The sequence below is a fragment of the Hydra vulgaris genome, chromosome 01 (assembly GCF_038396675.1).
Source record: "Hydra vulgaris chromosome 01, alternate assembly HydraT2T_AEP".
In the NCBI taxonomy this organism is placed as follows: domain Eukaryota; kingdom Metazoa; phylum Cnidaria; class Hydrozoa; order Anthoathecata; family Hydridae; genus Hydra; species Hydra vulgaris.
The window spans coordinates 57,116,371-57,127,668 of NC_088920.1; positions in this window are offsets into that span (position 1 = coordinate 57,116,371).

Here is an 11,298-nt window from a genome sequence, read left to right on the forward strand (position 1 = left end):
CTGAGTCACGTTCAACAATTGTTGTTTCAAATTCTATTCGATTGTTGTCTTAAACATTGAGTAAAGGCGAACTGATTTATTTGAACAACTTGCATGCATAATTTTACATTTGTCAAGGTTGAAAAAACATGAGCCACTTCTTTGACCATTCGACTCCATGATCTATGTCTAGTTGTGACCCTTAAAATCTTACCGTCATTGGCGTAGATCTTTATTTAATACGCTATGTTGTCTGGAAGGTTGTATATATATATATATAAATATATATATATATATATATATATATATATATATATATATATATATATATATATATATATATATATATATATATATATATATATATATATACATATATATATATATATATAAATATATATATATATATATATACATATATAAATATATATATAAATATATATATGCATATATATATATGTATATATATATATGTATATATGTATATATATGTTTGCATATATATATATATATACATATGTATATACATATATATATTATATATATATATATATATATATATATATATATATATATATATTCACACATGCATATATATATATATATTATATATATATATATATATATATATATATATATATATATATATATATATATATATATATATATGTATATATATATATATATATGTATATATATATATATATATGTATATACCAGAAACAAAAGTGGACCTATCACTAAACCTTGTGGACATTCAGACTTGCTATTGCTGATAAAAACTCTGTTTACCCACTCCATGAGTGATTTTTATATGCCATATGCTTTAAGTTTTAGACGAAGATTGATTCTCTTGTATATAAAACCTTCCAATATCTTACAGGGTTTTGATGTGAAAGATACTGGCCTGTAGTTCGAGCATTTCCTTTGGCTTGCCTTTTTAAATATTGTAGTCACGTTTGATAGCTGCTTTTAGCCGGTAATATTTTGAAGATTATAGCTAGTGGCCAGGTAATCTGGCAGGATCTTACAAACTTAACTAGCTCCTTGCAGGCTGTGTTATGCTCTTTTCGAATCTCTATGTGAGTCTATCTACCAGCTGCAAGGTACTTGTACCAAAGATTTCTTTTCTTTTTCACTGATTTGTCAAAGTCTATAGTTGTTTTTGTTGCTTGAACGGTGTTTTAGTGGAAAGTATGTGTTGGGTAACAGCTTCTTTGATTTTTTCAACAAACATAAAATAATTGTCGTTTACTGAACCGGTGTTGAAAGTTGTCACCCAGTCGTGGGATGCGATTAGTGTTAATATTGCTTCATAGTTTGCCCTGCTCCAGATGAATCTGTCATGTTCTTTTTTACCAGAAGTGCTGTCTGTAGCATATGAGCCAATGAGAAAGCCGTGGGCGTCTTCTGCTGGTGCATAGCCAAGCGAGTTACCTTTATGTAGATCATCTATTCAGTCAGATTCATTGGTGATTAATAAATTGAGTGTGCTTCATGGTATTTCTTTTCTATTTTTGCGGTGAGTGGGAAAAGTGACCATTCGAATAAGTTTTTGTTTAAACATTGCTAAAATTTAACGTCATTTGGATGTTCGTTTTGTATATGTGCAACCATGGCTGCACCTCCATCCGTCTCAAGTACCTTGTGCGTTGTATGGCTATAGTTAAAATTATTCTAGATTAGGACAGATAAGCAGCTTAGTTTTGACAAACTTTGCTTTGCTGAAACAATTGGTTTGCTGATTTGTTCTAGAACTCCAACGTCATTATCAAACGGCCGGCATATGTAGCATAATAAAATAGCCTACCGTTATCACTCACCATACTTGTTTAATATCTGTTGATTTGATTTGATTCACTTTTTTTTTATTCGCTGAGATATCATCATTTATGTAGATGGCTACACCACCTCCTCTGCTTCCCAGGTTTTTGTTATCAGTTGGTAGCTAGAAAGTTGAGTGTTTGACGATTGATCAAAGCAGGTCTCAGCAAAGACAAGCAAATGTGATTTCTTTTCTGCTACCTCATAATCAATTTTCGCAAATAGCTCATCTTATTTGGCTTTTTTTGGCAAACGAGAATTATTTGCCCAGAAGTTAAATTCTCTGTGAGGATTATAAATATTTTTTTTTAATTTTGTTCGATTGCAGATGGTTTAGTTGGTTCATGCGTTTCTGGTTTGATTTACGGGTGGCCAGCAATGGTCTTGGTCAACATAATGGTAGTGATGTTGACAATGGTTTTAGTAAAAATTTTATTATTGATTTTTGTCGCAATTTTTCTTAGTTTGATCTGATTTTTCTCTGCTAATCCAATCACACTTTTTGTTATTAGCAGATTGGGCTGTGTTAATGCAGCGCACAATCCGGTCCGTTTGTAGATGATCCATCGAAAGGGTTTGTTCAGGTTAGCTTTCATAAGATCTCCATTTTTTGTTTCTTTTTGTTATATAGTTTATTGAAATCTGTTAATTTGAACACAACTTATGTTGTAAACCAAAATCCAATTGGTACAAATGGATTTTGGTTGTTCTGTTTCATGTTCTGGTAATTGCTATGCCGATTGTTTCTGTTTTTTTTTTAACGACGAAGGTGAATAATTTTTTTGTGGTTAACTTCGATTCAAAAAATATATTATTATTTTTGAAGCTATCTTAGATAGCTTAAAAAAAATCTTTAAAAGATCTTCATCACTACTATTTTTGGATTCTTTAAGACCTACGACTACTATATTCAATTTTCTTTTCAAACTTTTATTTTAGTAACTGCCAGGTTAACATAAGTGTTTTGCTTTGCTATATCGTGATAAAAATGGTTGGCTTCTATTTTTGGTTTAATGGTTACTCCAATGGTTACTCTTAGAGCATTAATCTCTTTTTCATGCTGCTGATTAATTTGGGTTATGGCCGCTTTTAACGTAATTTTAATCATTTCAAAAACTTTATTTTTGTAACTTTTGTCAAACGCATCGTTATTAATGGTTTTTCCTATTCCTGTTCTAGAGCCTTATTAATCATAACTTCGATAGATTTTTTTTTGATTACACTTATTTTTATGATTTCTTGTAGTTAATTTGCAGTTGTATACACTTATATGCAGTTGTATACAATTCAAATTCTTTCGTAGGAGGGCTATCACTCTAAAGCGATGAATTTCGGGTCGTAAAATTTCAATGGACCGTAAAATATTACGGGTCGTATAATATTTTGATGTATTTATATCTTATTACACAGAAACTAATGTAATGTAAAATTAAATAATAACACCTGGTAGTTAAGGAAACATGACACCAAGTTTCACGCCTATGGCGATCATCAGATATTACAAATAATCTTAACGACAAAAAATTTAATTACAAAAATACTAAGCAGTTTTCATAGCGACATTTTGATACCAGCTAATTTCTTTTGTTTAATAATTTCAATTTTGATGTTATTATGTGATACTTTTTAGCTAGGCCTAATTTTCCTTTGGGTTTAAACGATTGCACTTTATCGATAATTTCCCATTAATAGGATTTGTATACTTTTTTTTTAATATCCCATATAAACTTGGAAAGCTATGTTAAATTTGCTTTTTATTCGTATTGGAATGAGTTTTTGTGTTTGTACCAACGATATATATATATATATATATATATATATATATATATATATATATATATATATATATATATATATATATATATATATATATATATATATATATATATATATATATATATATATATATATATATATATATATATATATATATATATATATATATATACAGGGGTGCGTAAGTTATCGCAAAAAAAATATTTTAAATATGTAAAAACCATTTGAAGACGTCACGGGTAGAAATGGCGGGCACATTTTTTCATTTTGAGATAATTCAACATCAAACTTTATTAGACGTTAACCAGTTTTGCAGACCAAGAATTTTTAACATAATAATACCATCGAGAAGTAAAAAAATCAAAAAGAGGAGTTAAAAGGAGATTTGATCAAATTATCAATTTTTTAGAGGATGATAGAGAATTTTAGAGGATATTTATAAAAAAGTTGGACGTTAGAGGATTTTAGAGGAGCTGCGGCTACTTCGTGATAATAAAGAGGCTTCAAATTTTTATGAGTAAATAAAGTGTAACAAAAAAATTAATATTTATGTCCAATTTAAAATTTGGTTGTCAGTATTGCAATAGTTATTATATAAAATATTTTAGGTAAAATCCAGAGAATAAAGAAAACAATTTAAGTTTAAAAAAGTCTTTCAAGAAAAAAATACTTAAAAAACAAGAAAGACAAACTTTAAATAAAAAAAACGTCGCAGAAAAGCAAACATAAAACAAACGAACACGTGAAATGATTTGTAATAAAAATTTTATATTTATAGCATTAATTGTGAATAATGTTATAAATATAAAAAATAAAAATGATTTTTCTATAAACATTATTTAAAGTTATTAAACTAGCGAGATACGAATCTTGAGCGTTCTAGCTGGCTAAAGAGTTAAAGTAACTTAATAATAAAATTTCTATTTTCTCTTTTAACAATTATGAAGCATTTTAACTATTTACAGTTACATTCAAGCCCTGTTTTATGCAATGCTAGCCTATTTATACATTTGCGGAATCTTTTTTTGTTTTTTCTTTTCTTTGATTTTATTTACAACTTGTTCTAATAGTTCAAAATAAAATTTTTCATTAACCGAATTATCTGTGAGTATAATAAAAAACAAGGACATAGAGCTTTCAGTATAAGTCTTGGTAATACAGAGTATTTTTTGGTTAATGTCTATTACTTCCTTTTTAGGGAAGTAACTACCTGTATATTGAAGAAAAAAAGGTCTAATTACATCAAACTTTAAAAACCAAATCACTGTGAGCAGGTGCAGAATCTTGCATGAAGGCCATTGGATCATTACTAAACTTGGCCCCTAGGAACCAAGTTGACCCCTAGGAACCAAGTTAGTTTTTACAAAGTCAACATTAAGTGTGGGGTTTACCATGACATCTTTGAGAACAAAGACAAGTGGAGTTTTGGAGCCATCTGAACAAATGCTATCCGTTATCATTATTCCTTTAAGATGCTGTCTTCTTGGTATAATCGGTAATTTTCAATGAAACTATTTCTCTAGACTTTCCTATAACTATAACTCTGTCGTAGTATCTGTTGGGCTTAGGCTCTATTGTGAAGATTTTTTTCTCACTGTATTTAACTGAAACACTTGGGTGGGTTTTGAACCATTTAAGAAACTGCTAAGCTCTTTTTTGTCTTTAGCTCTTGTAGCCTCACTTAAAAGTTGCCTATTTGGCTTTAACAAAGCTCTTTATACCTAAGTCTTCATAGATGACTCGTTGCAGTGTTCTCCTTGACATACAAGCCTCTCTAGCTAAGCTACGTATTGATCAATTTGGATTTTTTGCACTTTGCAGTCAACAGAATTTCGAAGTTCTTTAGTTTTTACAAATTTTCTCGGGCTTGTCTGCTTAAGTTTACCAAGTCCGTCTTTTTCTAGATCTTTGATAACCCGGTAATTATTTGAATTATGAAGTTGTCTTTTCGTTGCTTTGCAAATATTACTTTTCTTTACACGAGTCTCTAGAGTGAAAAACAAATTTTTTGACGTTTTCTTTTTCCAGGCGATTAATTCGTCTCATTTTAGATCTTAAATTTGGTTGTGATTAAGATACTGTATCCTGTTTTTCGAATTAATTTTTGAAGTTTTGATAAAAGGCCTGATACCCATAGTAAGACACTTTATGAAAAGTTTTGCATACTGATGGAATTGTGTTTTTATTCTGTTTTGAAACAACTAGGTCCAATTCGTCAATTTGTTGGCATGAAATACATACAACCAAACATGTTGGAAGAAAGCATAATCTTTACCAAAATTTAGAAAAAGCGTAGTTGAATATGCTGATTGAAATGACGATTGGTTGACTCTGGTGCAAAGTTTAGGTGTGAAATATAAGACATCAAAGATATTAAGACCATTTAATAAGGTCTTTTAAAAACCAACTCATTTGGTCTGCTTGACCAGAGGTAAGTCCAGCCTTGAATTACAAAGAAACTTAAGACTACAAAAATAAATGTTCAAAGAACTTTTTCTGAGTTATTATTACTGAGATATTATAAACCTAATTAGAATCCTGAGTTATTATAACTGAGATATTATAAACCTAATAACAAATATTACTTTATTCTTAACCTATGTTCACAATTACTTAATTCGATTTTTTACAACAGTGCGAATTCGTGTCGTTTAGTCGGACCACCGACAGAATTGAAAGTTAAACTGAATACAATTACTTTACTCGATCATTAACCGTAGTTTATAATAGTTCAACTTTAACTTTATACAATTTGCGTTAGTATATATTACAGGCTGCTATAAGCTTTTTAATTCCAGACAGGTTAGAACTAAGAAGTATGATGTCATCAGCGTATGCTAGAACGCTTGCGTAGTTTCCATAAATTGATATCCCTACAATACTTTCATTTTGTATGATTTCAAGTAGGCTTTGAGAATATATATTATAAAGGTGAGGATACAGAATCAATCCTTGTCTAACTTCTTTTGTTAGATAATATTTTGAAAAAGGATCTTCAAATATTAAACTATGCCATTGAGTTCGGGAAGAGGTTGGAGCAAATGAAAATCTTCAAAGCTATTTTTGAATTAAATTTTCCAAAATAAACTTATTTCCTTTCAAAAATGTGACTTTATAATAATTTACTTTTTATTTTATACAGTGGGCGATCAATAAATAAATAAATCAATATAAATATAAATATATATATATATATATATATATATATATATATATATATATATATATATATATATATATATATATATATATATATATATATATATATATATATATATATATATATATATATATATATATATATATACATATATATATATATATATATATTTATATATATATATATATATTATATATATATATATATATATATATATATATATATATATATATATTTATATTTATATATATATATATATATATATATATATATATATATATATGTACATATATATTGTACAAAAAATTTAGAATTATAAGAATTATAAAAGGCCACAACTACGCGTAAATTAATAAAAATGAACATATAAAAGAAAAAAACACTGATTTTTGTAATTGTAAACAAAAAATAGATTGCCCTCTAAATGGAAATTGCCTTTCGAAAAAAGTAATTTACAAGTGCATTGTTTTCTCACAAAATAACCCTGATAAACAATATATTGGCTTAACCGGGGAATGGAAAAAACGTTATGCCAACCACAAACAACCGTTTAAACACAAAAAATACACAAAAAATATTCAAAAGAGACTATGCTGTCAAAATATATTTGGGATTTTAAAAAAAAAAAGAAAAATTTTAATTTAAAATGGTCTATTCTAAAATCTGCCCCTGCCTATAATAACATTTCCAAAAAATGTATGCTATGTTTGCAAGAAAAATCTGAAATAATTACTCATTTAAATCAGGAAAATTTATTAAATAAAAAATCTGAATTAATTTCTAAATGTTGGCACAAAAATAAATACCTCTTAAAAAATTATAAAAACAAATGACCAAATTAAACTATCCCCATTACAAAGAAATTTATTTAATAATTACTTTCTGTAACTTCCCGTTAACCAAAAAAATATAGTAATTCAAATTTTTTTTATAATAATTTATAACTTCCAGTAAAATATGTTTTTCTACAAATTGAATTTTTTTTAGATTTAGTAACTTTTCCTAATGATCCAGCAATGGTAAAACTTCAAGTTGAAGAAAAAAGTTAGATAAGTGTTTTTTACTAATTTATTATTGTTCTGTTCTTTAAGAACATTGGGCACTCTATTTGTAAAATAAACTAACATAATTTACATATATATATATATATATATATATATATATATATATATATATATATATATATATATATATATATATATATATATATATATATATATATATATATATATATATATATATATATATGTATGTATGTATAGAATAAAAAATCATATATAAATGTAATTTATTAATAACTTTGAAATCCTATATAAATTAAAAAAACCCGGAAATGGTCAAAAATTTAATAACTTAAATTTTAATTTATGTTTTGGTGCAAGCTTGATATTCAAGGCAGTGGCGGATCCAGGACTTATTGATGATTATCAATAGATTGTGATGGTATTGCATGACTCATATTTTTTTCGTATCCCTGTCATATTTTTAAATTATTTATTATATTTCATGGTAATATCTCACAATAATATGGTAACTAGAAACTCATATGTAAACTTGTCTTGATTGTAAACAGCAAAATATAAGTTTGAAACTTATAAAATAAATGAATATACTAATCAAAAAAGGTTAAAAAAAATTACTTCAGATATGATACTTCCAGGCATTGTAAAAACTGAAAATTTTAAGTGTTTTTATGCTTATGTTAAATATGGAAACTTTAAAAATAATTGGTGTAATTGTTGCATGAAAACGAAAATACCCCCTAAACACCTCCCCCTTCTGCCCCATAAAAAGTATACCCTTTAACTCCTATGTGAGGGCAATAAGTTAACAAAAAACTTGTACTAAATTTAAATTCATCAACAGGTTTCCGATTTTACTTAACTGTCTTATAGTGTTTGAAAGTATGACTATTTAAAGGTATGATCGTTTAATTTGGTCATAACTACAAATAGTCATAACTTTTTTTAAAACAGAGGTATGTATGCTGATGGCAAGCTGCTATATTTATTATTGGGTGATTCTGGAGCATTTTGCTACTACTGCAGCTGTTCCTGGAGTAATGCCTATGATGAAGCATGCATACTACATGGGTTCACCATAGATGAAAACTACAGTGATATAATCAGAAATTAAAAGAAAGTAGAAATTTGCGAAATTTATAGGTCATAGGAAAGCGGCACACTTTGTAATATGGGGAAGGGAGGGGTGCACAGTGGGTCAAAATGTGGTCAAAGGGGTCATCCATAAAGGACATAATGCAAATAGGAGAAGGGTAGGGGCCAAGATAAAAAAGAAAAAAAAGGACTAGGGGGAGGGCTTATCTCAGAAAAGAACATCACTTTATAGAGCTATTTTATTTTAGTTTTAAGAAAATGGAAAATTATGTAAACATGTGTTTTTATGAAGTTAACGTTAGGGAATGTAATGCTTTTATTTATCTTATTTAAAGTAAAAATAAAAATTTGTGTTGGTATTTGAAATGAGATTAAAGCAAAGCAAGATTTGGAGGTCCAAGCAAAGACTTTGAGCCAAAAGTATATCTCAACGATCTTTAAATAAAAAGGTTCTTTAATGTCATTTTAGGCCTATCAAACAAGCAAGCAATCTATTCCTAACCTTTTTCAGTTCTTTCTCCTAAGAGTTTCAGCCTGATTCAGATGAATTTATTGAGCCGATAGGTGTCGTTGATACTACGTCAGATGTCTCTCAGCACGATATCCCAATCACAGTTCAAATTGAGACAAAGGACGCCAAGACTCATGCTCAAGACACAATCAAAGCAGAGATTTTCGATTTGAATCAAGAATTAGTTGCCATGAAAAGCAGAAAAAGAAGTGGCCTATGGACCGTTGTTGAAGAAGAAATCATTAAAAAGAAAAAAGCCAGGGTCCAGGAGCTCAAGACTAATCTGAACATGTTTATTGGCAATATGAAGTTAAAAGAAAAATCATGGGCTGAAAAGAAAACTGTCATTAATCAGGTAATACTATTGCACCATATTATAATAAGTTACAATAATGATATTTTAAAAAATGATTAACAACTTATTTTTATAATTCTTGAAAGTATTTGCTGACCCCCGAAAGTGAAAAAAGCTCTTAAGGTACAAGACGGAATTGGTTGCCCTCCTATTGAAGTAGAACAATTTGAGCTATTGCGCGTCATCATTTAACTTGCTGCTCATAGATCTGCTGTCCATGATAAAAGGCAATTTAAAGTGTTAAGGTTAAGAGTAAAACTTTAGCTAATGAAAAATTCTATTGAACTATATTAGACCTAAGTATATTTTTATAAGAAATTTGCTCTTATTTAGGCCTCAAGAATGTGTGCCTTATAAGTCAAGACAATAACGTCCGTCTATGCAGACCTCGAAATCAAATCAGATGGGCTCGAAAAACTCAACGTAGTTTTTTATTCTGGTCTCACTTATGTCACTGTTCAATCTGGAAAACATTTATAATCAACAGCGTATGTACATGGATAGGACTTTGAACAACTTTTTACTCTTCTAGAGTACGATTCCATTACAAAGGACCCTTTGACAAAGCTGTTCGAGCCAATTTTTGTCACCAGTGTTGATGGTGGGCCGGATGAAAATCAACAACACGCTAAAGTCAATGAAATGTTTTTATTGCTATCTATCAACTTAATAATTTTTTTTTCAGCAGTTCATCATTTCCTTACAAATGATTCGGATATTTTATTCATTAAGACATGTACCAGAAAAAATCTGCGTGGACATTTAAAAAAATACTTAGATAACTATTGTATTTCGATATTAAATTTTATATATATTTTGAAAGTACATATATTAATACTCTTAAATTTCACCTAAGAAAGTTTGTGAAGTTTTGTACGTGAGAACGCATGCACTTTGCGCTTTACACTTGACATCAGCTTTTGCACAGTCTTTGGTTGGACTTTTTTGGTAGCTCTAATGCATTTATTGTCTTTAATGTTTCTGGCTTCTTTTACATTGAGCCTAAGTTTTCTTTTGACAAGAGCCTGGAATGCAGTGTTTTTCAACGAAATCTACTTTATGTTCTCTAAGGCATTTTAAAGTTGTCCCAGAGTAGTGACATGATGCTAAATTGGGCCAAAATAACGGGTTACCCGTGTGTGTTCTTAAAAATGGTAAAAGATGTTTCTTGAGGCATTCTTTTATGTATATTTTGGTGTTAATTGTTCCCGTAGTCACAAAACAAGAGCTTCTTTCACCACATTCACAAATTGCTTGCCAAACTAAGAACTTTTTAGCAAATTTAGCGGATTTCAGTTTCTTGCGGTTAACTGCTTAATAATATTGGTGTCCTGGAAGAGATCGGAAATATGCACCACAATAAGTTTCATCGTCAATAATCAAACAAGATTTTTTGGCACATAATTTTTCTATAGAACAGCTTTGAATAACGAACTGCAATATTTTCTTGCTTTTCTTCAAAACGAGGAACTTTTTCCTTTTTATAAGATTTGTAGCCACAATTCCTCTTCGCTCTTTGTATAGTGGAAGCACTTGTCCTAAATTTATTCGCTAAAGTTTGAACAGAAATCTCTGG